The sequence below is a fragment of the Elaeis guineensis genome, chromosome 1, assembly GCF_000442705.2.
Source record: "Elaeis guineensis isolate ETL-2024a chromosome 1, EG11, whole genome shotgun sequence".
Lineage (NCBI taxonomy): Eukaryota > Viridiplantae > Streptophyta > Magnoliopsida > Arecales > Arecaceae > Elaeis > Elaeis guineensis.
Window position 1 is genome coordinate 56,317,724 of NC_025993.2, and position 25,291 is coordinate 56,343,014.

Here is a 25,291-nt window from a genome sequence, read left to right on the forward strand (position 1 = left end):
GGGTTTTTCTGAGAGTACCCTAGGGTTTCTACCTAGGGTTCGGGAAGTGAGAAGGTGAGCTACGAGTATTGTGAGCCCACCAAACTTCAAAGAGAGCTTTATCAATCTCTCAAGTTCCTTTGTTGATGATCTGGAGTATTCGAGGAGTCGGCAGACACCAATCGAAGGAGTTCGATCAGCATCAGCCATCGAAAGGATTCTGTAACGAACTAGCATTCGTGAGGAGCCGATCAGATCGAAAGCTTCGTGTGGATGATCCATGAAGGTCAGACATACTGTGTGGCTGCATTGCGATGATCAGACCTTTCTGATGGTGATCAAACTGCAGCGATCAACTACCTGCATGAAGGTAATGTGTTCTGAATACATAACAGTAAAACATTTACTGTAGAATTCAAAATTTCAGATTTAAATGCATGCTATATATATCATATTTAGATCTTTGTATAGGATTAATATATATTAATTAATTAGATTAATTAATAATTTTCACTATAAAATTATAATTTTGAAAAAAATTTAAAATTATCGTTTTACCCCTACACTGAAATTCACCACAAATGGTATCAAAGCAGGTTCTAAAATATGATATACATTTGCATGCGCTGATTAAGTAGTAATCTAAAAGTTTAAATTTAAAATTTGAAATTTAAAATTTATTTAAAATTTTAAATTTGAAATTTAAAATTTAAAATTCAAAATTTGAAATTAAAAAATTTAAAATTTGAAATTTGTTTGAAATTTGAAATTTAAAATTTGAAATTTAAATTTTGAAATTTAAAATTTGAAATTTAAAATTTAAATTTTAAAATTGGTATATTTAGATATACTTGATCCAAGTAGCAAGTAGTCTAATTGGGTTTGGTTGCCATGGTCATCCGGTCATAGGAGAAAAGTAGGATTTAAAGGCCCTCTCCTCCCATTCGATGGGGTTCTCCTATGGCGGTAGGGGTGCCGAGCGATTATATCCCATGCAGACAAAGTAGCAAAAGGACTTAATTATAAAGGTTCAATTGTAAAATTTATCATGAATGTATTAGATTAGATCTAAAGGAATATTCATGATTTATTTTGATTGAGTTATTTTCTGTTATGTAATTAGCAATAGGATTGCTATTTATGAAATGTGCTAATCCATTTGTGAAATAAGTCAACACATTTGGTGAACAGAAAATAAAACCGTTCAAATTTGAAAATTATTTTTGAAATACCAAACCCTGATCCATCAGTCCAAATACTTAATTAAAAGAATTAAGTGTTGTCTAGTTGGTTTAGAATTGTGAATTAAGACCTAAGACAATTGCATAAACTTGTGGGTCAATGGGTTAGATGGATTAGATCCATAATTGGGTTAGAACTAAGGTTAGCTTAAAGAAATGGACTAAATTAGAGTAATTGATCAAATCTAATCAAAAGTTGAATTAGATTAGGTCAAGGACACTCTAAACTCAACTCCAATAGTTGTAGTTGAATGGGTCCATGTCTTTAACTGGACCAAGATGGACTTAATTCATGGCTACGCGGTGGAACTCTATTTACTAAGTTGATCAAATTAAAACTAATGAACCAGTTGGTGTCTAAGGTAAGTTTGGCAGTCTGACCAGTGGCTTTTAAGTGGGAGCTACTCGCATTGATTCGATCTCTGACGAGTTAATGGCATATCTTCACCACTGATCTCACTTACCTAGCCAACCTGGTGAGTTAGGTTTTGATTAGATCACTTGGTGATTAGGGCTCACCCATGTCATTAGGTAAATCAGTGTGACTGATTTAGGTGCTCCTAATGCCGGCTTTAATTAAATCCTTTTTAATCTGACTTGGTGAAGTCAGTGGGAGAATTGAAATTGGCTGGTTAATTTCTTCTCTTCTATCCTTTAATAAAATTCTCAAAAATTATTAGGTCTCTAAAAATGATTAAGTTATAGTGATAACTAAGTCATAGCCTCCTATTAAGTCAGTTATAATGAGTCCATTAGTTTAATAATCATTGGAGACCCAAAGGCCTGGTGCTTATTGACTAATGGAATTATCATTCATAATATGATCATTTGGTTGAGTCTTTCTGATGGTGGTCAGGTTGGCCGACCAAAGTCGGGCCTGATCATTTATTGGTCCGATTCATCAAATCAAGTCATGTTAATGGTTGGACCTAACCAGATCTTTTCAATGGAGGCCAAAGTCTACTGATTAGGTTCTGGGGCAAAATTAATTACTAAAAGTTATTTAAAAAAACAACTGGTTATGAACCTATCCATAGATGCACATGGGTTGACCAACCAAAGTTGGGCTCGTATGTAGTCTGTATGGATTCTAGTACCCACTAAGGAATTAAAGTAATTCCTCGAATTGGAGGTTGAGGCTACCAGTTCGTAAAAATACGGGAAGAAACTTTAGACTAAAGTCCAAGTCTTTAGTATTAATAATTTATGACTAACAAAGGTCTGATTTTTCTTAATGTAGCTATGGCCACTACCCTGCCACTCCGGTCATTATTAGATAACGACAAGCTCATGGGATCTAATTTTGATAGCTGGTATTGAAAATTAAAAATCATCCTTGAGCATGAGCAGATCCTTTATGTAGTAACGGATCCGGCACCTGAGGAGCCAGCCCCAAATGCTAAAGGGATGGTATGAGATACTTACCAGAAGTGGCTCAACGACCGCACCACCGTTCGGTGCATAATGCTGGCGGCAATGAATGATGAGTTCAGCCACAGGTTCGAGAACGCCCAGCCGCAGGAGATGCTTCAAATGTTGAACGACTCCTTTGGCACGCCTGACGATGTTGAAAGGCACAAAACTAGTTGTGCCATTTTCAATGCTCGGATGAGGGATGGGGCCTCAGTCACCGATCATATATTGTATATGATCGAAATGATTGAGCGCCTAAGTAAACTGGGCTTTCCCTTGCACGAACAGCTCGGTAAGGATGATTGAACACATAATAGTAAAATGTTTACTATAGAATTCAAAATTTTAGATTTAAATACATGCTATATATATCATATTTAGATCATTGTGTAGGATTAATACATGTTAATTAATTAGATTAATTAATAATTTCCACTATAAAATTATAATTTTGAAAAGGTTTTAAAATTATCATTTTACCCCTACACTGAAATTCACCACACTAAGATGATACCGAGCTTCTCAAGCTCCTCAAGGTCCTTGATCATTGTCAAACAATGATCTTGGACTGACTGTCCATCACGTATTTTAGCCTTAAAAAGTCTTTGGCAGACTTGATCTTGGCTGCGCGACTTTGTTCACCAAATAACTCTTGTAGGTGAGCCAACATTTGGCAGGTATTCATAATATTCTCATGCTGGCACTGCAAGTCATTAGGCTTTGCACCCAACATGTAGTACCTGGCTTTATTATCGTCATTCATCAACTTTTCCAGAGATGCTCTCTGTTCAGCAGTCGGATGTGCTGGTATGGCAGGTGGGTCCTGGTCCAAGATATGATTCAGTTTCTCGAAACCCAGAATAATTCTATAGTTCCTCAACCAGTTCTTGAAATTTGGTCCAGTCAATCTGTGGGTGTCTAATATTTTGGTTAGGGGGTTGGACGCTGACATGTTTCCTGTAGAGAGTCAAAAGTTTCTAGTTAGATTTTATAATCAGACTTAACCAATTTGTTTAGGAGTTTCATTTTTAAACAAATTAGGCTCCCACTATTTTCTCAGATCCCTACACTCCCTAGGTAGAGATGTGAAAATCTTCATGATTAGTGATTTCTAGTGGGTGGTGCGGTCTCACCGACTGGCTCACCACCTCACCTAACAGTTATTGGTGATGGGTCAATCGATGAGTGGACAACTCTTGTCCAATGATTCTCTAATCATGGTGCACCCAAAACTTGGTCTCTAATTCATGAAGCTCACCGTGTCCGAAATATTGCTCCAATCTTTAGTTAAGTCAGACTCACCATTTGCACGAACTAGATTCCTGATTGAGTCCCTCACCATATCCGAAATATTGAGCACAACCCATCCTCTAATCCGTAGCATCCAATGCCTAATGGACATGGTTGCATCTTTCCGGTGCAACAGAACCACTGTAACTAGCCGAGAACAATCAACCCCGGGAAGGACCCCCACATCCACAATGGTGGAAGATCTTAGACTTAATATTTTCTTAGAGAGATTTAATTTAGGTCTCATTAAACTTGACTTGACATAGTCATAACAATTATGACTAACCTAGTGGCATGGGTTAGCTCGAATTGTTAGTCACCTCAAATCAGAACTGGGTCGACACATATGGCTAGGTAAGTGAGATCGGTGGGAGGGATATGCCATTAACTTGACAAGAACGCATTCGAGTCGAGTAGCTCTCAATTAAAAACTATTCAGTCGCATCTGCCCAACTTACCTTAGACACCAAATTGTCGAACCAGAACCAATTGGGTTAGCCTACAATCCAGGCTCTAACCACTGAGCCAAATTAGGTCTTAACTTGATCGAGTCATATATGAATGTGATTCGACCTTGACCTTGACTTAATCCTATTAGGCTGGTCAATTATTAGCTTTCATGATCCTACCTAACCAACTTTTGATTCGGTTTGATCAACCGCTAGACCTAATTGAGCTACCCAAGCCCGAATCCAATTTTATGAAAATGACTTAGATCTAAAATTCTCAATTTTAGATATAATTTAATTTCATAAGCTTAATTCATTAATTAAGTCTTGGGTTCATAAACAAAATATGTAAAATAAATCTTAGGGTTTCAGGATCTAGGATTTTGCAGAAAAGTAAGTTTGATTTCTGATTAAGGATGAACGCACAGCACCCCTACACGCCATAAGAACATCCCATTGAATGGGAGGAGAGGGTCTTAAATCCTACTTTGTTCTTATGACTGGATGGCCATGAGGAACACCTTAATCAAAAATATTGATTTAATTACAAAACTAGTTAGATCTAAGTTACATATCACAGATATAATTTCAGATCTAACTTATACATGCTTTGCATACATCTCATGTATTAAAATCTGATCTAATTAGCATGCTTTCAGATCTGATACATCACATGTAACATCTAAAAAATAAGATTTAAATTGAACTATTCAATATAAAATCTATTCTAGATAGTTACTAGAATAATTCTACAACTAGTCTAGGCATGCAGCAGATCAATCTTATGAATTAATTAAATTTTATTTTTTATTTTCTAATCTAAATATAATATTTATAACATCAAAAAATTAGAGAATAAATTAGATCTAATTTATATTTTAATCATATTAAAATATAAAACTTCAAGACTATTCATAGTTTAAACTATTCCTAGTCTAGTCATGCATCTCATACATATTAGATCTACTTAGATTTAATTTTAAATTTTTTAATTTCAAATCCAATCATATCTGATGTGACATCTAAAATTCATTAATATTAGATAAATAAAAATAAAAATTAGATCTAAATTAGATCTAAAATAGAGCCATCAACCTGGCTCTGATACCAGTTGAAGGAAAAATCACCTTTTTCCTTATAGGATCTTCCAGATCTAATGAGATCTGGGGCAGAATATTTAAAAAAAAAAATTATCCTATCTTATTTTAGATCTAAGATCTATTAGATCTGATTCTTATTATCTAATATTTAATCTAAAATTAAATCTAAAACTTGAGGATTATAGAAATACTTCTAGGGTAACTAGATTACTTTGTAGATGATCGCAGCAATGCCCGAGGTTCAAAAATAGCCATGCAGTCGCCTGGCCTCTACCGGTATCCACTTAAGTAGGATCTGGATCATCTTCTCTTTACAAATCTCTATTCCAAAAATTAAATCTGGATTTGATCTGGAAGATCTTCAAAAGATCTTCTGAAGCTAGAGCAGCAGCTTCTCGACAAATCCCTGCAGCCTTCTGATCAGGGAGCCACCACGCCTTGGACAAGCACCAGATGGATGCCCAACTTCTTAGACGTGAAGAGGGGAGAGAGAGGACTAGAGGGTGTGTGGAGAAGTGGAGGGATATCAGGTTTTTTCTGGGGATTGAGCAGATTCTCTAAACCCTAGGTGCAGATAGGATTTAAATAGACCCTGCTGTGCCATGCAGTGCCACATCATTCGACCAATCAGAAAATTTTAATTAATTTTGGAAAAATTATAATTGGTGGAGTGATGTCATCTAATCATATCAGATAAAAACCCCACCAAACCCTCTTACTGTTGGTGCCAACACTGGATAAACACAGTGAGATTGGCGCCCAACAGTTTGAGTCGATCAAGGCATAGAGTCCTCATCTCATGGGACTCTATCCTTATCCACTTGGGGTGCATGCCATATCTGATTATGGCACCCACTTTGAGGGTAAAATTAATAGGTGGACACTCCATAAAAACTCTCCAATGATCTCTTGCCAATTGGCCTTCAGTCCAAGGTCCATGGGTCAACATTTGACCAATGTCCTAAAACGAAAATGACAGGTGATAGGAATTAGCAGGTGTTGTCTTAAATTCATTTCATGAATTAAGACAAGATTTTTTTGAGCTGGACTAGCTCCAGTCAGACTGAGAGAAACCTTGTCAAGGTTTTCTAGATGAGTCAAATCACATTTGGCTCAGTCGAGATAGGAAAGATTACACGAGGAGAAAGTTAGGCTCAATCGTGTGCTAGCACGATTTCCTTAAACCTAATTGGATCTAATCCAAATTAATCGAATTGGGCTAGCTCAATTGATGATATCTAGATCCTAACTCTTATTTGTGTGACCTAGTTAGGTTCATTTCCATATTGTAATGAGATATGTCGTGATCTCATTATCGACATCATCGAAACTCCTTTCAATGGACTAGAACTCTTCTGATTCAGATAATTTAGAATGATCGATCATCAATATCATTCAAATTGTTTCCAAAATCTACCAGTGACACCTAGTAGTATATGGTGGCAACCTATCAGAAATGAAGACGAACCTCTCGGTGCAGCTACCTAAAGTGAAATTTTAGTGCAGGGGTAAAACAGTAATTTTAAAACTTTTCAAAATCACTATTTTACAGTGAAAATTATTAATTAATCTAATTAATTAACATATATTTACCCTATACTAGGATCTAAATATGATATATAGCATGCATGCGTTTAAATTTGAAATTCAAATTTAAACAGTAAACAATTTATTGTTATGTGTTCAGAACACAATACCTTTGTGCGGGTAGTCGATTGTCGTAATTTGATCACCGTCGGAAGGATCTAATCATCATAATGCAGCCACACAGTATGTCTGGCCTCTGCAGATCATCCACATGAAGCTTCCGATCTGATCGGCTCCTCACGAGTGCTAGCTCATTGTAGAGCCCTTTCGACGGTCGATGCTTATCGAACTCCTTCGATCGATGTTTGTCGATTTTTTGGATACTCTGAATCATCAGTAAACATGCTTGAGAGGTTGATGATGCTCTCCCTTAAATTTGGTGGGCTCACGACACTCGTAGCTCACTTGCTCACTTCCCAAACCTCAGGCTGAAACCCTAGGGTGCTCACAGAAGACCCTACGCCCACTCTCTTTCTTTCTTTCCTCTCGGAATGTTTTGAACTTTTCAAAAATACGCAGAAACCTTCCTCACACCCTCTTTTCTTTTTTAGATCAGATTGTTCACATGCCCCACCTTTCTCCTCTTTTTAAAACAATGCAAGACGTGTCTTATCCGCGTGAGAGGATAAAGATAAGTGGTTGAACATTTGAATTCAAATCGAATTTGAATTCAAATGCAAACCAACTCATCCCTATCCACTTGGGCATGAGAAGAGAAGGGGTGTGGCTTCATTTGTGCATAGATAAAATTTAGGAGAAACTCTTTCTCATGTATGATAAGTGGCGCACAAGATGGATAAGCATGAAGGTGCAAGGGATAAGTTATCCATTCAAATTCAAACACCCTTTGAATTTGAATGGATAACAAATCAAGTTTATCCAAAAATTGGCGCACAAGAGTGGGCATGAGATGCCTTCTACATGAGAGAAAATTCATGAGAAACTCTTTCTCGTGAATTCAAATGGGTGCTGAAGAAGTAAGGTGGCGCAGGGATAAATATCAAGGTGGTTTGAACCTAATTGAGCCAACCTAATCAAAATAGGTTAAGCACAATTAGACTAAATTAAACCTAACTTAATTAGGGTTAATTAGGCTCAATAAAATCCTAATCAAATCAGGAATTGACTAAGCCCAACCCCTGATCAAATTAGGGACCAAACCACTTCGATGATTAGGTCAACACTTAACCTAATCGGGTCAAACCCAACTGAATCCAATTCAATTGGACTTGATCAATAAATAATTACTCAATTAAATTAAGTTAATTAGTGATCAAATCACTAATTAAACGTCTCATAAATACTGAGTCCAAATTCGATGGGCAATCGGGCATCAAAATTCAATCCCATCTTGACACACACACCGACAAGTCAAGTACTTGACTACACCCAGCATCCTTCCATCACTGAATTAGAAATTTAGGTAGTCCAGTGCCTAAGTGTAGTGAGTTGCTTGCAAGTCACCATGGCGGTCTCAGGTCAGAGGGATAGTTATACCCATATCCCATCGGAACAAATCTTGACAGCAGAAATAGCTCCAGTGTCGGTCACGTTCAGTGCATATGTCCCCTTACATCTCATCTGTATGCTATACTAGTATCTCCACACTCCTTGGTTAAGAGGAGAACCAACCCATATGGCACACAATGACCTATGCTTGATAAATGTTGTTGTCCTTGGTAACAATGTATCATTTGGTCATGAACAGGTTTAAGGACTAAATGACAAATCCTTCTTTGTCGAGTCTAAATAGTCCTAGGGACTTCCCCACAACATAAGAGTTCATTAGAAGATGAAACAATTTGTGATAAAAAATATCAAAATAACTTTTATTTATTTATAATTCATATACTAATACAAAAGGAGCACAACCGTCAACAGGCTGACGATTGACTTTGGGATACTATTCCCAACACTACCTATGTGATTGAGTTCTTCTATCATGAGTCCCGACTGAATTAGGGTTAAGGTGAACTCGTCAAACCCAACATCAATCATATGAATCAATCAATCGATCCGAGTCTGATGTGAAACCCCAATGACAAACTTTTTTTCATTATTTCACTCTGCCATGGCCATGGGCTTAAGAACTCGATCTTTCGATCATCATAGGACTACTTCTCTCATCTACCAAGGTTGATAGATCCCATCTTGGTACAATCTGGTTTCTACAATGAATATGCTACGGCCAACATACACCTCAAAATTTTGAATGGCTAGGATACCGAGTTATGGTGTAGTCAAACTATAACACACTCAAGGTGAACTTTCAATGCACCTCAGGTCAAAGAAGTAGACACACAGCTGCAGCATCGAGCTAGTCATCGATGAGAAGGTTGACTTTCTTATGACTGCTCGAGGTAGTCACACTCAGTACTCTCATTCTCAACGAACATCTGTACTCTCGCTCTGGTGTCTCCACACCGTAGACTCAAGACACATCTATCCTAAGAAAGCGATCGTACACCAACCTTTCGGATCGATCACCATCTTCATGATGATCCTATGGTCAGGAGCTGTTTATGAGTTAGTTATGTAAATTCATGCCTTAAATTTTTAACTCTTAAAAATATGAATTAACATTCCTACTAACTCAAAAGATGTATCGTAGACATAATGTACACAATGTGATAGTAGAATAATCCTATATTTATTTATAGTCAAAATTATAAATTTGCCCTTAGATTTATACAGGAATGTGTCAGCCAATTTGGCATCTAGGGCACACATCCACAGGGTACCGGACCCTTCAAGTGGGCCCGCAAGCCCGCACGACGCTGTAGGTCTCCAGACTCAATTTTTTTTTTAGAGAGAATGTTAACCGCGGCCGAAGAAAGAGATCTCTAAAAAATTACAAAGAAAAGTATTGAAATAAAAATAAAAAGAATAAAAATTATAGAAAAAAGTTTTGAAATAGAAATAAAAAGGATGAAGACTAAAAGGGATGCAACACTAGGACTTCCCAAAGGGTCACCCATCCTAGTACTACTCTCACCCAAGCACGCTTAACAATAGCGTTCTGATGGGATCCGATGTATTAGTGCTAGCGCGATCACGATCGTCATGATCTCTTCAAAATTCTTATATATAATGTAGCGGCCGTCGCACGCCATCAGCGACCCTCCCATGTCCAGAACTGTAGGGCATCGGATCCTTCAAGTGGATCCCGCGAGCCCGCACGACGCTGCCTGTCTCCAGACTCAGTTTTTTTTTAAGAGAAAACATTACCTACGGGGAAAGAAAGGGATCTCTAAAAAATTATAGAAAAAAATGTTGAATTAAAAATAAAGTAGATGAAGATTAAAATGGATGAACATGAGGACTTCCCAAGGGGTCACCCATCCTAATACTACTCTCGCCCAAACATACCTAACTGCGGAGTTCTGATGGGATCCGATGCATTAGTGTTGGTATGATCTTACCCATCCCAATCTCTTTGAAATTCATTGATATAACGTTATGGTCGTTGCACGCCATCTGTAACCCTCCGACCGTCTTAGCCTGTTGGGTACCGGACCCTTCAAATGGGTCTCGCGAGCCCGCACGGCACTGTCGGTCTCCAGACTCAGTTTTTTTTTGAGAGAAAATGTTACCTGCCGCAGAAGAAAGGGATCTCCATAAAAATTATGAAAAAAAGTCTTGAAATAAAAATAAAAAGGATGAAGATTAAAAAGGGTGCAACACGAGGACTTCCTTGGGGGTCACCCATCCCAGTACTACTCTCGCCTAAGCATGCTTGACTGCGGAGTTTTGATGGGATCCAGTGCATTAGCATAGTTATGATCGCACCAATCATGATCACTTCAAAATTCGTTGATATAACATAGCGGTCATTGCATACCATCTGTAACCCTCCCACCGTCCAGGCCTGTAGGGTATCGGACCCTTCAAGTGGGCCCACGAGCCTGCATGGTACTGTAGGTCTCTAGACTCAATTTTCTTTTAGAGAGAATGTTAACTATGATGGAAGAAAGAGATCTCCAAAAAAATTATAGAAAAAAGTATTGAAATAAAAATAAAAAGCATAAAAATTATGAAAAAAAGTTTTGAAATAGAAATAAAAAGGATGAAGTTTAAAAGGGATGTAACACGAGGACTTCCCAAGGGGTCACCCATCCTAGTACTACTCTTGCCCAAGCACGCTTGACTGTGGATTTCTAATGGGATCAGGTGCATTAGTGCTAGAATGATCGCACCCATCACGATCACTTCAAAATTCGTTGATATAACGTAGCGGCCATTGCATGCCATCTGTAACCCTCCCACCGTCCAGGCCTATAGGGTACCGAACCCTCAAGTGGATCCCACAAGCCTGCACGGCACTACCTGTCTCCAGACTCAGTTTTTTTTTTTTAAGAGAAAACGTTAACTGCGGGGGAAGAAAGAGATCCCTATAAAAAGGATGAAGACTAAAAGTGATGCAACACGAGGACTTCCTAGGGGTCACCAATCTTAGTATTACTCTCGCCTGAGCATGCTTAACTATAGAGTTCTGATGGGATCTATTGTATTAGTGCTAGCACGAACGCGCCCGTCATGATCTCTTCGAAATTCTTAGATATAATGTAGCGGCCATCGCATGCCATCAGTAACCCTCCCACGTCCAGGCCTGTAGGGCACCAGACCTTTCAAGTGGATCCCGCGAGCTCGCATGGCACTACCTGTCTCCAGAATCAGTTTTTTTTTTTAAGAGGAAATGTTAACTGCGGGGGAAGAAAGAGATCCCTATAAAAATTATGGAAAAAAATGTTGAATTAAAAATAAAATAGATGAAGACTAAAAAGGATGCAACACGAGGACTTCCCAGGGGGTCACCCATCCTAGTACTACTCTCGTCCAAACACGCCTAATTGTGGAGTTCTGATGGGATCCAATGCATTAGTGCTGGTATGATCTTACCCATCCCAATCTTTTTGAAATTCCTTGATATAACATTGCGGCCATTGCACGCCATCTGTGACCCTCCCACCATCCTAGCCAGTAGGGTACCAGACTCTTCAAGTGGGTCCCATGAGCCTGCATGGCACTGTCGGTCTCCAGACTCAATTTTTTTTTAAGAGAGAACGTTACCTGCGATAGAAGAAAGAGATCTCCATAAAAATTATGAAAAAAAGTCTTGAAATAAAAATAAAAAGGATGAAGATTAAAAAGGGTGTGACACGAGGACTTCCCAGGGGGTCACCCATCACAGGACTACTCTCACCCAAGCACGCTTGACTGCGGAGTTCTGATGGGATGCAACGCGAAGACTTTCCAGTGGGTAACCCATCCCAGTACTACTCTCACCCAAGCACGCTTGACTGCAGATTTCTAATGGGATCCGGTGCATTAGTGCTGGTATGATCGTACCCACCATGTTCACTTTGAAATTCGTTGATATAATGTTGCGGTCGTTGCACGCCATCTTTAACCCTCCCACTGTCCCGGCCTGTTGGTTACCGAACCCTTCAAGTGGGTCCCGCGAGCTCGCACGGCATTGTCGGTCTCCAGACTCAATTTTTTTTGAGAGAAAATGTTATCTGCGGTAGAAGAAAGAGATCTCCATAAAAATTATGAAAAAAAGTCTTGAAATAAAAATAAAAAGGATGAAGATTAAAAGGGGTGCAACACGAGGACTTCCCAGGGTGTCACCCATCCCAGTACTACTCTCGCCCAAGCACGCTTGACTGCGGAGTTCTGATGGGTTCCGATGCATTAGTGCTGGTATGATTGCACCCATCACGATCTCTTCAAAATTCGTAGATGTAACGTAGCGGCCGTTGCATGCCGTCAGTAACCCTCCCACCATCTAGGCTTGCAGGGTACCGGATCCTTCAAGTGGGCCCGCGAGCTCGCACAGCACTATAGGTCTCTAGACTCAATTTTTTTTGAGAGAGAGCGTTAACCATGGCAGAAGAAAGAGATCTCTATAAAAATTATGGAAAAAAGTATTGAAATAAAATTAAAAAGCAAAAAAATTATGGAAAAAAGTCTTGAAATAAAAATAAAAAGGATGAAGATTAAAAGGGATGCAACACGAGGACTTCCCAGGGGGTCATCCATTTTAGTACTACTCTCTCCCAAGCACGCTTAACTATGGAGTTCTGATGGGATCCGAAACATTAATGCTCGCATGATCGCACCAATAATGACCTCTTTGAAATTCTTAGATATAATGTAGCGGCCATTGCACACCATCAGTAACCCTCCCACGTCCAGGCCTGTAGGCCATCGGACCCTTCAAGTGGATCCCGTGAGCCCGCACAGCACTGCCTGTCTCCAAACTCAATTTTTTTTTTAAGAGAAACATTACCAGCAGTAGAAGAAAGAGATCCCCATAAAAATTATGAAAAAAAATGTTGAATTAAAAATAAAATAGATAAAGATTAAAAAAAAATACAACATGAGGACTTTCCAGGAGGTCACCCATCCTAGTACTATCCTCGTCCAAGCACACTTAACTATGAAGTTTTGATGGGTTTCGACGCATTAGTGCTAGTATGATCGCACCTATCACGATCTCTTCGAGATTCATTGATATAACATTGCGGCCGTTGCACACCATCTGTAACCCTCCCATCATCCTGACCTGCTAGGTATCAGATCCTTCAAGTGGGTCCCGCGAGCCCGCACGGCACTGCCTGTCTCCAGACTCAGTCTTTTTTTTTTAAGAGAAAACGTTACCTGCGGCAGAAGAAAGAGATCTCCATAAAAATTATGAAAAAAAGTCTTGAAATAAAAATTAAAAGGATGAAGATTAAAAGGGGTGCAACATAAGGACTTCCCAGTGGGTCACCCATCCCAGTATTACTCTCGCCCAAGCACGCTTGACTGTGGAGTTCTGATGGGATCCGGTGCATTAGTGCTGGTATGATCGCACCCATCATGATCTCTTCGAAATTCATAGATATAGTGTAGCGGCTGTTGCACGCCATATGTGACCCTCCCACCGTCCAGGCCTGTAGGGTACCGGACGCTTGAAGTAGGCCCGCGAGCCTGCACGGCACAGTAGGGCTTCAAACTCAGTTTTTTTTTTTGAGAAAGAATGTTAACTGCGGTAGAAGAAAGAGATTTCAATAAAAATTATGAAAAAAAGTGTGGAAATAAAAATAAAAAGCTTAAAAATTATGAAAAAAATCTTGAAATAGAAATAAAAAGGATGAAGACTAAAAGGAATGCATCACGAGGACTTCCTAGGGGGTCACCCATCCTAGTACTACTCTCATCCAAGTACGCTTAACTATAGAGTTCTGATGGGATCCGATGCAATAGTGCTGGCATGATCGCACCCATCATAATCTCTTCAAAATTCTTAGATATAACGTAGCTGCCATCGCACGCCATCAGTAACACTCCCACGTCTAGGCCTGTAGGGCACCGAACCCTTCAAGTGGATCCCGTGAGCCCGCAGGACAATGCCTGTCTCCAGACTCAATTATTTTTTTTAAGAGAAAACGTTACCTGCGACAGAAGAAAGAGATCCCAATAAAAATTATGGAAAAATGTGTTGAGTCAAAAATAAAATAGGCGAAGATTAAAAAGCATGCAACACGAGGACTTCTCAGGGGGTCACCCATCAAAGTACTACTCTCGCTCAAGCACGATTAACTGCGGAGTTCTGATGGGATCCGATGCATTAGGGCTGGTATGATCTCTCCCATCACGATCTCTTCAAAATTTATTGGTATAACGTTGCGGCCGTTGCACGCCATCTATAACCCTCCCACCATCCTGGCCTATTGGGTACTGGACCCTTCAAGTGGGTCCCACGAGCCCGCACGGTACTGTCAGTCTCCAGACTTAGTTTTTTTTGATAGAAAATATTACCTATGGCAGAAGAAAGAGATTTATAAAAATTATGAAAAAAAATCTTGAAATAAAAATAAAAAGGATGAAGATTAAAAGGGGTGCAACACGAGGACTTTTTAGGGGGTCACCTATTCCAGTACTACTCTCACCCAAGCACGCTTGACTGCGGAGTTCTGATGGGATCCGGTGTGTTAGTGCTGGTATGATCGCACCCATCATGATCTCTTCAAAATTCATAGATATAATGTAGCGACTGTTGCACACCGTTTGTATCCCTCCCACCATCCAAGCCTGCAGGGTACCGGACCCTTCAAGTGGGCCTGCAAGCCCGCACGGCACTATAGGTCTCCAGACTCAGTTTTTTTTTTAGAGAGAGAATGTTAACCATGGTAGAAGAAAGAGATCTCCATAAAAATTACGGAAAAAAGTATTGAAATAAAAATAAAAAGCAAAAAAAATTATGAAAAAAATTCTTGAAATAGAAATAAAAAGGATGAAGATTAAAAGGGATGCAACACGAGGACTTCCCAGGTGGTCACCTATCGTTGTACTACTCTCGCCCAAGCACGCTTAACAACGGAGTTCTGATGAGATCTGGTGCATTAATGTTGGCATGATGACACCAATCATGATCTCTTTGAAATTCTTAGAAACAATGTAGCGGCCATCGCACGCCATCAGTAACCCTCCCAAGTCCAGGCCAGTAGGCCACCGGACCCTTCAAGTGGATCCCGCGAGCCTGCACGGCATTGCCTGTCTCCAGACTCAATTTTTTTTTAAGAGAAAATGTTACCTACGATAGAAGAAAGAGATCTCCATAAAAATTATGGAAAAATATGTTGAATTAAAAATAAAATAGATGAAGATTAAAAAGGATGCAACACGAGGACTTCCCAAGGGATCACCCATCCTAGTACTACTCTCGCCCAAGCATGGTTAACTGCAGAGTTCTGATAGGATTCGATGCGTTAGTGCTGGTATGATCGCACCCATCATGATCTCTTCGAAGTTTATTGATATAACATTGTGACCGTTGCACACCATCTATAACCCTCCCACCGTCCTGACCTGTTGGGTACCGGACCCTTCAACTAGGTCCCGTGAGCCCGCACGGCACTGCCTGTCTCCAGACTCAATTTTTTTTTTAAGAGAAAATATTACTTGTGGCAGAAGAAAGAGATCTCTATAAAAATTATAAAAAAAAATCTTGAAATAAAAATTAAAAGGATGAAGATTAAAAGAGGGCAACACGAGGACTTCCCAGTGGGTCACCCATCCCAATACTACTCTCGTCCAAGCATGCTTGACTACGGAGTTCTGATGGGATCCGGTGCATTAGTGCTGGCATGATCGCACCCATCACAATCTCTTCGAAATTCGTGGATATAATGTAGCGGCCGTTGCACGCCATCAGTGACCCTCCCACCGTCCAGGCCTGCAGGGTACCGGACCCTTCAGGTGGGCTCGTGAGCCCGCACGGCACAGTAGGTCTCCAGACTCAATTTTTTTTTTTAGAGAGAACATTAACCACGAAAGAAGAAAAGGATCTCCATAAAAATTATGGAAAAAAGTGTTGAAATAAAAATAAAAAGAACAAAGATTAAAAGGGTTGCAACACGAGGATTTCCCAAGAGGTCACCCATCCTAGTACTACTCTCGTCCAAGCATGCTTGACTGCGGAGTTCTGATGGGATCCAGTGCATTAGTGCTGGTATGATCACACCCATCTTGATCACTTCAAAATTTATTGATATAATGTAGCGGCCATTGCACACCATCTGTAACCCTCCCACCATCCAGGCCTGCAGGGTACCGGACCCTTCAAGTGGGACCATAAGCCCGCATGGCACTGTAGGTCTCTAGACACAGTTTTTTTTTTAAGAGAACATTAACCACGGCAGAAGATAGAGATCTCCATGAAAATTGTGAAAAAAAGTATTGAAATAAAAATAAAAAGCATAAAAATTACTGAAAAAAGTCTTGAAAAATTGAAATAAAAAGGATGAAGATTCAAAGGGATGCAACACGAGGACTTCCCATGGGGTCACCCATCCTAGTACTACTCTCGCCCAAGCATGCTTGATTGCGGAGTTCTTATGGAATCTGATGCATTAGCGCTGGTATGATCACACCCATCACGATCTCTTCGAAATTCATGGATATAACGTAGTGGCCATTGCACACCATCTGTAACCCTCCCACCGTCTAGACCTGCAGGGTACCGGACCCTTCTAGTGGGCCCACGAGCCCGCTCGACACTGTAGGTCTCCAGACTCAGTTTTGTTTTTTGAGAGAAAATGTTAACCATGGCAGAAGAAAGAGATCTCCATTAAAATTATGAAAAAAAATGTTGAAATAAAAATAAAAAGCTTAAAAATTACAGAAAAAAGCCTTGAAATAGAAATAAAAAGGATGTAGATTAAAAGGGATGCAACACGAGGACTTCCCAGGGGATCGCCCATCCAAGTACTACTCTCACCCAAGCATGCTTAACTATGGAGTTCTGATGGGATCTGGTGCATTAGTGTTGGCTTGATCGCACCAGTCATGATCTCTTCGAAATTCTTAGATATAACGTAGTGGCCGTCGCACGCCATCAGTAACCCTCCCACGTCCAGGCCTATAGGGCACTGCCAGTCTCCAGACTCAGTTTTTTTTTTTAAATTGAAAATATTACCCACGGCGGAAGAAAGAGATCCCTATAAAAATTATGAAAAAAAATGTTGAACTAATAATAAAATAGATGAAAATTAAAAAGGATGCAACACGAGGACTTTCCAAGGTGTCACCCATCCTAGTACTACTCTCGTCCAAACATGCTTAACTGCGGAGTTCTGATGGGATCCGATGCATTAGTGCTGGTATGATCGCGTCCATCATGATCTCTTCAAAATTCATTGATATAACATTACGGCCATTCCATGCCATCTGAAACCCTCCCACCGACCTGGCCTGTTGGGTACCAGACACTTCAAGTGGGTCCCGTGAGCCTGAACGGCACTGTCAGTCACCAGACTCAATTATTTTTTGAGAGAAAATGTTACTTGCGGCTAAAGAAAGAGATCTCCATAAAATTCATGAAAAAAAAATTTGAAATAAAAATAAAAAGGATGAAGATTAAAAGGGGTGCAACATGAGGACTTTCCGGAGGGTCACCCATCCTATTACTACTCTCGCCCAAGCATGCTTGACAGCGGAGTTCTGGTGGGTTCCAGTGCATTAGCGCTGGAATGATCGCACCCATCACGATCTCTTCGATATTCATGGATATAATGTTGTGACCGTTGCACGCCATCTGTAACCCTCCCACTATCCAAGCCTGCAGGATATCGGACCCTTCAAGTGGGCCCACGAGCCCGCACGGCGCTGTAGGTCTCCAGACTCAATTTTTTTTTTAGAGAGATTGTTATCCACAGCAAAAGAAAGAGATCTCCATAAAAATTATAGAAAAAAGTTTGGAAATAAAAATAAAAAGCATAAAAATTATGAAAAAAAGTCTTGAAATAGAAATAAAAAGGATGAAGACTAAAAGGGATGCAACACGAGAACTTCCCAAGGGGTCACCCATCATAGTACTAATCTCACCCAAGCATGCTTAACTATCGAGTTCTGATGGGATCCGATGCATTAGTGCTATCACGATCGCGCTCATCATGATCTCTTCGAAATTCTTAGATATAACGTAGCGGCCGTTGCACGCTATCAATAACTTTCCACGTCCAAGCCTGTAGGCATCGGACCCTTCAAGTAGATCCCGCGAGCCCGCACGGTACTGTCTGTCTCCAGACTCAATTTTTTTTAAAAAAAAAAATGTTACCCGCGATGGAAGAAAGAGATCCCTATAAAAATTATGAAAAAAAGTATTGAATTAAAAATAAAATAGATGAAGATTAAAAAAGATGCAACATGAGGACTTCCCAAGGGGTCACCCATCCTAGTACTAGTCTTGCCCAAACACGCCTAACTGTGGAGTTCTGATAGGATCCGATGCATTAGTGCTGGTATAATCGCATGCATCACGATGCATTGTCGGTCTCCAGACTTAGTTTTTTTCTTGAGAGAAAACATTACCTGCGGCAGAAGAAAGAGATTTTCATAAAAATTATGAAAAAAAATCTTGAAATAAAAATAAAAAGGATGAAGATTAAAAAGGGTGCAAGACGAGGACATCCCAAGGGGTCACCCATCCCAGTACTACTCTCGCCCAAGCATGCTTGACTGTGGAGTTATGATGGGATCCGGTGCATTAGTGCTGGAATGATCGCACCAATTATGATCTCTTCAAAATTCATTGATATAATGTAGCGGCCGTTGCACACCATCTGTAACCCTCCCACCGTCCAGGCTTGCAGGGTACTGGACCCTTCAAGTAGGCCCACGAGCCCGCACGGCACTGTAGGTCTCCGGACTTAATTTTTTAGAGAGAATGTTAACCGCGGTAGAGGAAAGAGATATCCATAAAAATTATGGAAAAATTATTGAAATAAAAATAAAAAGCATAAAAATTACCAAAAAAATTCTTGAAATAGAAATAAAAAGGACGAAGATTAAAAGAGATGCTACACGAGGATTTCCCACGGGGTCACCCATCCTAGTACTACTCTCGCCCAAGCACGGTTATGGAGTTCTGATGGGATCCGGTGCATTAGTGCTGGCATGATCGCACGCATCATGATCTCTTCAAAATTCTTAGATATAACATAGCGGCCGTCGCACGCCATCAGTAAGCCTCCCACGTCCAGGCCTGTAGGGCATCAGACCCTTCATGTGGATCCCACGAGCCCGCACGGCACTATCTATCTCCAGACTCAATTTTTTTTTTAAGAAAAAATGTTACCTGCAGTAGAAGAAAGAGATCCCCAAAAAAAATATGGAAGGAAGTGTTGAATTAAAAATAAAATAGATGAAGATTAAAAAGGATGCAACACAAGGACTTCCCAGGCAGTCACCCATCCTAGTACTACTCTCGCCCAAACATGCTTAACAGTGGAGTTCTGATGGGATCCGGTGCATTAGTGCTGGTATGATCGCACCCATCATGATCTCTTCGAAATTTATTGATACAACATTGCGGTCATTGCACGCCATCTGTAACCCTCCCGCAATCCTGGCCTGTTGGGTACCGGACCCTTCAAGTTGGTCCCACATGCCTGCACGGCGCTGCCTGTCTCCAGACTCAGTTTTTTTTTTTAAGAGAAAACGTTACCTACGGTAGAAGAAAGAGATCTCCATAAAAATTATGAAAAAAAGTCTTGAAATAAAAATAAAAAGGCTAAAGATTAAAAGGGGTGCAACACGAGAACTTTCCAGGTGGTCACCCATTCGAGTACTACTCTCACCCAAGCACGCTTGACTGCGGAGTTTTGATGGGATCCGGTGCGTTAGTGCTGGTATGATCGCACCCATCACAATCTCTTCGAAATTCTTGGATGTAACGTAGCAGCTGTTGCACGCCATCTGTAACCCTCCCACTGTCTAGTCCTACAGGGTACCAGACCTTACAAGTGGGCGCACCAGCCCACATGGCACAGTAGGTCTCCAGACTCAGTTTTTTTTTTAGAGAGAACATTAACCGTGGTTGAAGAAAGAGATCTCTATAAAAATTATGGAAAAAAATATTGAAATAAAAATAAAAAGCATAAAAATTACCAAAAAATCTTAAAATAGATATAAAACGGACAAAGATTAAAAGGGATGCAACACGAGGACTTCCCAAGGGATCACCCATCCTAGTACTACTCTCGTCCAAGCACGCTTAACTACGGAGTTCTAATGGGATCCAATGCATTATTGCTGGCATGATTGCACCCATCATGATCTCTTCAAAATTCTTAGATATATCGTAGCGGCCATCGCACGCTATCAGTAACCCTCCCATGTCCAGGCCTGTAGGGCACCAGACCCTTCAAGTGGATCCCACGAGCCCGCACGGCACTGCCTGTCTCCAGACTCAGTTTTTTTTTTTTAAGAGAAAACGTTACCCGCAGTGGAAGAAAGAGATCCCTATAATAATTATGAAAAAAATATTGAATTAAAAATAAAATAGACGAAGATTAAAAAGGATGCAACATGAGGACTTCCCAGGGGGTCACTCCCACGTCCAGGCCTGTAGGGCACCGAACCCTTTAAGTGGATCCTGCGAGCCCGCATGGCACTGCCTGTCTCCAGACTCAATTTTTTTTTTAAGAGAAAATATTACCTGTTGCAGAAGAAAGAGATCCCCATAAAAATTATGAAAAAAAATATTGAATTAAAAATAAAATAGATGAAGATTAAAAAGGATGCAATATGAGGATCTCCCACGGGGTCTCCCATCCTAGTACTACTCTCGCCCAAGCATGTTTAACTGCGAAGTTCTGATGGGATTCGGTGCATTAGTGCTGGTATGATCACATCATGATCTCTTCAAAATTCATTGATATAATGTTGTGGCTATTGCACGCCTTCTATAACCCTCCCACCATCCTGGCCAGTTGGGTACCGGACCCTTCATGTGGGTCCCGCGAGTGCGCATGGCACTGCCTCTCTCCAAACTCAATTTTTTTTAAAGAGAAAACGTTACCTCCGACCGAAGAAAGAGATCTCCATAAAAATTATGAAAAAAAAACTTGAAATAAAAATAAAAAGGATGAAGATTAAATGGGGTGCAACACGAGGACTTCCCAGTAGGTCATCTGTCCTAGTACTACTCTCGCCCAAGCACGCTTGACTGCAGAGTTCTGATGGGATCCGATGCATTAGTGCTGGTATGATCACACCCATCACAATCTCTTCAAAATTCATGGATATAACGTAGCATCCATTTTACACCATCTGTAACCATCCCACCATTCAGGCCTGCAGGGTATCGGACCCTTCAAGTGGGCCCGTGAGTCCGCACGGTACTGTAGGTCTCCAGACTCAGTTTTTTTTTGAGAGAGAATGTTCACCACGGCAGAAAAAAAAGATCTCCATAAAAATTATAGAAAAAAATATTGAAATAAAAATAAAAAGCATAAAAATTACAGAATAAAGTCTTAAAATAGAAATAAAAAGGATGAAGATTAAAAGGGATGCCATCATGATCTCTTCAAAATTCTTAGATATAACGTTGCGGCCATTGCACGCCATTAGTAACCCTCCCACATCCAGGCCTGTAGGGCACCGGACCCTTCAAGTGGATCCCACGAGCCCGCACGGCACTGCCTGTCTCCAGACTCTGTTTTTTTTTTTAAGAAAAAATGTTACCAGCGGCAGAAGAAATAGATCCCCATAAAAATTATGAAAAAAAGTGTTGAATTAAAAATAAAATAGGTGAAGATTAAAAAGGATGCAACATGATGACTTCCCAGAGGGTCACCCATCCTAGTACTACTTTCGTCCAAGCACGCTTAACTGCAGTGTTCTGATGGGATCCGATGCATTAGTGTTGGTTTGATCGGATCCACCACAATCTCTTCGAAATTGATTGATATAATGTTGCGGCCGTTGCATGCCATTTGTAACCCTCCCACCATCCTGGCCTGTTGGGTACCGGATCCTTCAAGTGGGTCCTGCGAGCCTGCACGACACTGTCAGTCTCCAAACTCAGTTTTTTTTTAGAGAAAATGTTACTTGCAGCAGAAGAAAGAGATCTCCATAAAAATTATGAAAAAGAGTCTTGAAATTAAAATAAAATGGACTTTATTAATAGGGGTGCAACACGAGGACATCCCAGGGGGTTACCCATCGCAGTATTACTCTCGCCCAAGCATGCTTGATTGCGGAGTTCTGATGGGATTCGGGTCATTAGTGCTGGTATGATCACACCCATCATGATCTCTTCAAAATTCATTGATATAACGTAGCATCCGTTGCATGCCATCTGTAACCCTCCCACTATCCAGGCCTGCAGGGTATCGGACTCTTCAAGTGGGCCCACGAGCCCGCATGGCACTGTAGGTATCCAGACTCAGTTCTTTTTTAGAGAGAATGTTAACCACGACAGAAGAAAGTGATCTCCATAAAAATTACGGAAAAAAATATTGAAATAAAAATAAAAAGTATAAAAATTATGGAAAAAAGTCTTGAAATAGAAATAAAAAAGACGAAGATTAAAATGGATGCAACACGGCGACTTCCTCTTAACCACAGAGTTTTGTTGGGATCCGATGCATTAGTGCTAGCATGATCACACCCATCATGATCTCTTTGAAATTCTTAGATATAACATAGCGGCCATCGCACGCCATCGTCACTCTCCCACGTCCAGGCCTGTTGGGCACCAGACCCTTCTAGTGGACCCGCGAGCCCGCATGGCACTGCCTGTCTCTAGACTCAATTTTTTTTTTTAAGAGAAAATATTATCCGCGGCGGAAGAAAGAGATCCCCATAAAAATTATGGAAAAAAGTGTTGAATTAAAAATAAAATAGGTGAAGATTTAAAAGGATGCAACACGAGAACCTCCCAGAGGGTGACCCATCCTAATACTACTCCCGTCCAAGCACGCTTAACTATGGAGTTCTGATCGGATCCGGTGCATTAGTGCTGGTATGATCGCACCCATCATGATGTCTTCGAAATTCATTGATACAACGTTGCGGCCATTGCACGCCATCTGTAACCCTCCCACCATCTTGGCCTGTTGGGTATCGGACCCTTCAAGTGGGTCCTGCGAGGCCGCACGGCACTGTCGGTCTTCAGACTCAGTTTTTTTTAAGAAAAAATGTTACCTGCAGCAGAAGAAAGAGATCTTCATAAAAATTATGAATAAAAATCTTAAAATAAAAATAAAAAGGATGAAGATTAAAAGGGGTGCAACATGAGGACTTCCCAGGATGTCACCCATCCTAGTACTACTCTCGCCCAACCATGCTTGACTGCGGAATTCTGCTGGGTTCCGATGGGTTAGTGCTGGCATGATCGTACCTATCATGATCTCTTCAAAATTCATGGATATAACATAGCGGCCGTTGCACGCCATTTGTAACCCTCCCACTGTCCAAGCCTGCAGGGTACCGGACCCTTCAATTGGGCCCGCGAGCCCGCACGGTGCAGTAGGTCTCCAGACCCTTCAGTTTTTTTTAGAGAGAACGTTAACCACGATAGAGGAAAGAGATTTTCATAAAAATTATGAAAAAAAGTGTTGAAATAAAAATAAAAAGCATAAAAATTATGAAAAAAAGTGTTCAAATAGAAATAAAAAATACAAAGATTAAAAGAAATGCAACATGAAGACTTCTAAGAGGTCACCCATTCTAGTACTACTCTCGCTCAAGCATGCTTAACTATGAAGTTCTGAAGCATTAGTGCTGGGATGATCGCACCCATCATGATCTCTTCGAAATTCTTAGATATAACGTAGCGGCCGTCGCACACCATCAGTAATCCTCCCATGTCCAGGCCTGTAGGTTACCAGACCCTTCAAGTGGATCCTGTGAGCCCGCACGGCACTGTCTGTCTCCAGACTCAATTTTTTTTTTGAGAAAAAATGTTACCTGCAGTAGAAGAAAGAGATCCCTATAAAAATTATAGAAAACAATGTTGAATTAAAAATAAAATAGATGAAGATTAAAAAGAATGCAACACGAGGACTTTCCAAGCAGTCACCCATCCTAGTACTACTCTCATCCAAGCATGCCTAACTATGAAGTTCTGATGGGATCTGATGCATTAGTGCTGGTGTGATCGTACCCATCATGATCTCTTCAAAATTTGTTGATATAACGTTGCGGCCGTTGCATGCAATTTGTAACCCTTCCACCGTTCTGGCCTGTTGGGTACCGGACCCTTCAAGTGGGTCTCGTAAGCCCGCACGGCACTGCCTGTCTCCAGACTCAATTTTTTTTTTTGAGAGAAAATATTACCTACAGCAGAAGAAAGAGATCTCAGTAAAATTATGTAAACTTGAAATAAAAATAAAAAGGATGAAGATTAAAAGGGGTGCAACACGAGGACTTCCCAGGGGATCACCCATCCCAGTACTACTCTCGCCCAAGCACGCTTGACAGTGGAGTTTTGAAGGGATCCGGTGCATTAGTGCTGGTATGATCGCACCCACCATGATCTCTTCAAAATTCATGGATATAACATAGCGGCCATTGCACGCCATCTGTAACCCTCCCATCGTCCTGTCCTGTTGCGTACTGGACCCTTCAAGTGGGTCCTACGAGCCCGCACAGCACTGCCTGTCTCCAAACTCAGTTTTTTTTTGAGAGAAAATATTACTTGCGGTAGAAGAAAGAGATCTCCATAAAAATTATGAAAAAAAGTGTTGAAATAAAAATAAAAGGATGAAGATTAAAAGGGTGCAACACGAGGACTTCCCATGGGGTCACCCATCCTAATACTACTCTCTCCCAAGCACGCTTGGCTATGGAGTTCTGATGGGTTCCGGTGCATTAGTGCTGGTATGATCGCACCCATCATGATTTCTTCAAAATTTATAGATATAACATAGCGGCCATTGCATGCCATCTATAACCC

General features: G+C 40.6%; 15 non-coding genes and 23 pseudogenes across 15 annotated transcripts; all 38 read right to left on the reverse strand.

The window, feature by feature from the left end:
• Window positions 1-10,000: 10,000 nt before the first annotated feature.
• Window positions 10,001-10,119, reverse strand: LOC140855098 (5S ribosomal RNA; annotated as a pseudogene).
• Window positions 10,120-10,363: 244 nt separating this feature from the next.
• LOC114913451 (5S ribosomal RNA) lies at window positions 10,364-10,485 on the reverse strand (annotated as a pseudogene).
• Window positions 10,486-10,731: 246 nt separating this feature from the next.
• On the reverse strand, window positions 10,732-10,850 carry LOC114913464 (5S ribosomal RNA; annotated as a pseudogene).
• Window positions 10,851-11,138: 288 nt separating this feature from the next.
• Window positions 11,139-11,257, reverse strand: LOC140855024 (5S ribosomal RNA; annotated as a pseudogene).
• Window positions 11,258-11,474: 217 nt separating this feature from the next.
• Window positions 11,475-11,592, reverse strand: LOC114913219 (5S ribosomal RNA; annotated as a pseudogene).
• Window positions 11,593-11,841: 249 nt separating this feature from the next.
• Window positions 11,842-11,960, reverse strand: LOC114913253 (5S ribosomal RNA; annotated as a pseudogene).
• A 331-nt stretch (window positions 11,961-12,291) lies between these two features.
• LOC114913259 (5S ribosomal RNA) lies at window positions 12,292-12,410 on the reverse strand (annotated as a pseudogene).
• Window positions 12,411-12,657: 247 nt separating this feature from the next.
• On the reverse strand, window positions 12,658-12,776 carry LOC114913234 (5S ribosomal RNA). Its single transcript, XR_003799258.1, has one exon. It is a non-coding gene; the product is annotated as a 5S ribosomal RNA (ribosomal RNA).
• Window positions 12,777-13,064: 288 nt separating this feature from the next.
• LOC114913261 (5S ribosomal RNA) lies at window positions 13,065-13,183 on the reverse strand (annotated as a pseudogene).
• Window positions 13,184-13,431: 248 nt separating this feature from the next.
• On the reverse strand, window positions 13,432-13,550 carry LOC114913200 (5S ribosomal RNA; annotated as a pseudogene).
• A 251-nt stretch (window positions 13,551-13,801) lies between these two features.
• LOC114913254 (5S ribosomal RNA) lies at window positions 13,802-13,920 on the reverse strand. Its single transcript, XR_012138114.1, has one exon. It is a non-coding gene; the product is annotated as a 5S ribosomal RNA (ribosomal RNA).
• A 290-nt stretch (window positions 13,921-14,210) lies between these two features.
• On the reverse strand, window positions 14,211-14,329 carry LOC140855026 (5S ribosomal RNA; annotated as a pseudogene).
• A 249-nt stretch (window positions 14,330-14,578) lies between these two features.
• Window positions 14,579-14,697, reverse strand: LOC140855025 (5S ribosomal RNA; annotated as a pseudogene).
• A 245-nt stretch (window positions 14,698-14,942) lies between these two features.
• On the reverse strand, window positions 14,943-15,061 carry LOC140855023 (5S ribosomal RNA). Its single transcript, XR_012138115.1, has one exon. It is a non-coding gene; the product is annotated as a 5S ribosomal RNA (ribosomal RNA).
• Window positions 15,062-15,353: 292 nt separating this feature from the next.
• Window positions 15,354-15,472, reverse strand: LOC140855053 (5S ribosomal RNA; annotated as a pseudogene).
• A 247-nt stretch (window positions 15,473-15,719) lies between these two features.
• LOC140855017 (5S ribosomal RNA) lies at window positions 15,720-15,838 on the reverse strand (annotated as a pseudogene).
• Window positions 15,839-16,086: 248 nt separating this feature from the next.
• Window positions 16,087-16,205, reverse strand: LOC140855089 (5S ribosomal RNA). The gene has a single exon (XR_012138132.1). It is a non-coding gene; the product is annotated as a 5S ribosomal RNA (ribosomal RNA).
• A 248-nt stretch (window positions 16,206-16,453) lies between these two features.
• LOC114913197 (5S ribosomal RNA) lies at window positions 16,454-16,572 on the reverse strand. The gene has a single exon (XR_003799247.1). It is a non-coding gene; the product is annotated as a 5S ribosomal RNA (ribosomal RNA).
• A 290-nt stretch (window positions 16,573-16,862) lies between these two features.
• Window positions 16,863-16,981, reverse strand: LOC114913238 (5S ribosomal RNA). Its single transcript, XR_003799262.1, has one exon. It is a non-coding gene; the product is annotated as a 5S ribosomal RNA (ribosomal RNA).
• A 291-nt stretch (window positions 16,982-17,272) lies between these two features.
• LOC114913255 (5S ribosomal RNA) lies at window positions 17,273-17,391 on the reverse strand (annotated as a pseudogene).
• Window positions 17,392-17,603: 212 nt separating this feature from the next.
• LOC114913236 (5S ribosomal RNA) lies at window positions 17,604-17,722 on the reverse strand. Its single transcript, XR_003799260.1, has one exon. It is a non-coding gene; the product is annotated as a 5S ribosomal RNA (ribosomal RNA).
• Window positions 17,723-17,970: 248 nt separating this feature from the next.
• Window positions 17,971-18,089, reverse strand: LOC114913262 (5S ribosomal RNA; annotated as a pseudogene).
• Window positions 18,090-18,378: 289 nt separating this feature from the next.
• On the reverse strand, window positions 18,379-18,497 carry LOC114913210 (5S ribosomal RNA; annotated as a pseudogene).
• Window positions 18,498-18,743: 246 nt separating this feature from the next.
• On the reverse strand, window positions 18,744-18,862 carry LOC140855051 (5S ribosomal RNA; annotated as a pseudogene).
• Window positions 18,863-18,997: 135 nt separating this feature from the next.
• Window positions 18,998-19,116, reverse strand: LOC140855036 (5S ribosomal RNA; annotated as a pseudogene).
• Window positions 19,117-19,400: 284 nt separating this feature from the next.
• On the reverse strand, window positions 19,401-19,515 carry LOC140855062 (5S ribosomal RNA; annotated as a pseudogene).
• A 248-nt stretch (window positions 19,516-19,763) lies between these two features.
• On the reverse strand, window positions 19,764-19,882 carry LOC114913267 (5S ribosomal RNA). The gene has a single exon (XR_003799265.1). It is a non-coding gene; the product is annotated as a 5S ribosomal RNA (ribosomal RNA).
• A 250-nt stretch (window positions 19,883-20,132) lies between these two features.
• LOC114913256 (5S ribosomal RNA) lies at window positions 20,133-20,251 on the reverse strand. The gene has a single exon (XR_003799264.1). It is a non-coding gene; the product is annotated as a 5S ribosomal RNA (ribosomal RNA).
• Window positions 20,252-20,538: 287 nt separating this feature from the next.
• Window positions 20,539-20,657, reverse strand: LOC114913230 (5S ribosomal RNA). Its single transcript, XR_003799254.1, has one exon. It is a non-coding gene; the product is annotated as a 5S ribosomal RNA (ribosomal RNA).
• A 468-nt stretch (window positions 20,658-21,125) lies between these two features.
• On the reverse strand, window positions 21,126-21,244 carry LOC114913227 (5S ribosomal RNA). The gene has a single exon (XR_003799251.1). It is a non-coding gene; the product is annotated as a 5S ribosomal RNA (ribosomal RNA).
• Window positions 21,245-21,488: 244 nt separating this feature from the next.
• Window positions 21,489-21,607, reverse strand: LOC114913232 (5S ribosomal RNA). Its single transcript, XR_003799256.1, has one exon. It is a non-coding gene; the product is annotated as a 5S ribosomal RNA (ribosomal RNA).
• A 546-nt stretch (window positions 21,608-22,153) lies between these two features.
• Window positions 22,154-22,272, reverse strand: LOC114913271 (5S ribosomal RNA; annotated as a pseudogene).
• Window positions 22,273-22,518: 246 nt separating this feature from the next.
• On the reverse strand, window positions 22,519-22,637 carry LOC114913258 (5S ribosomal RNA; annotated as a pseudogene).
• Window positions 22,638-23,251: 614 nt separating this feature from the next.
• On the reverse strand, window positions 23,252-23,370 carry LOC114913229 (5S ribosomal RNA). Its single transcript, XR_003799253.1, has one exon. It is a non-coding gene; the product is annotated as a 5S ribosomal RNA (ribosomal RNA).
• A 247-nt stretch (window positions 23,371-23,617) lies between these two features.
• On the reverse strand, window positions 23,618-23,736 carry LOC114913225 (5S ribosomal RNA; annotated as a pseudogene).
• Window positions 23,737-24,382: 646 nt separating this feature from the next.
• On the reverse strand, window positions 24,383-24,501 carry LOC114913217 (5S ribosomal RNA; annotated as a pseudogene).
• A 244-nt stretch (window positions 24,502-24,745) lies between these two features.
• Window positions 24,746-24,864, reverse strand: LOC114913226 (5S ribosomal RNA). The gene has a single exon (XR_003799250.1). It is a non-coding gene; the product is annotated as a 5S ribosomal RNA (ribosomal RNA).
• Window positions 24,865-25,110: 246 nt separating this feature from the next.
• On the reverse strand, window positions 25,111-25,229 carry LOC114913203 (5S ribosomal RNA). The gene has a single exon (XR_003799248.1). It is a non-coding gene; the product is annotated as a 5S ribosomal RNA (ribosomal RNA).
• Window positions 25,230-25,291: the final 62 nt, after the last annotated feature.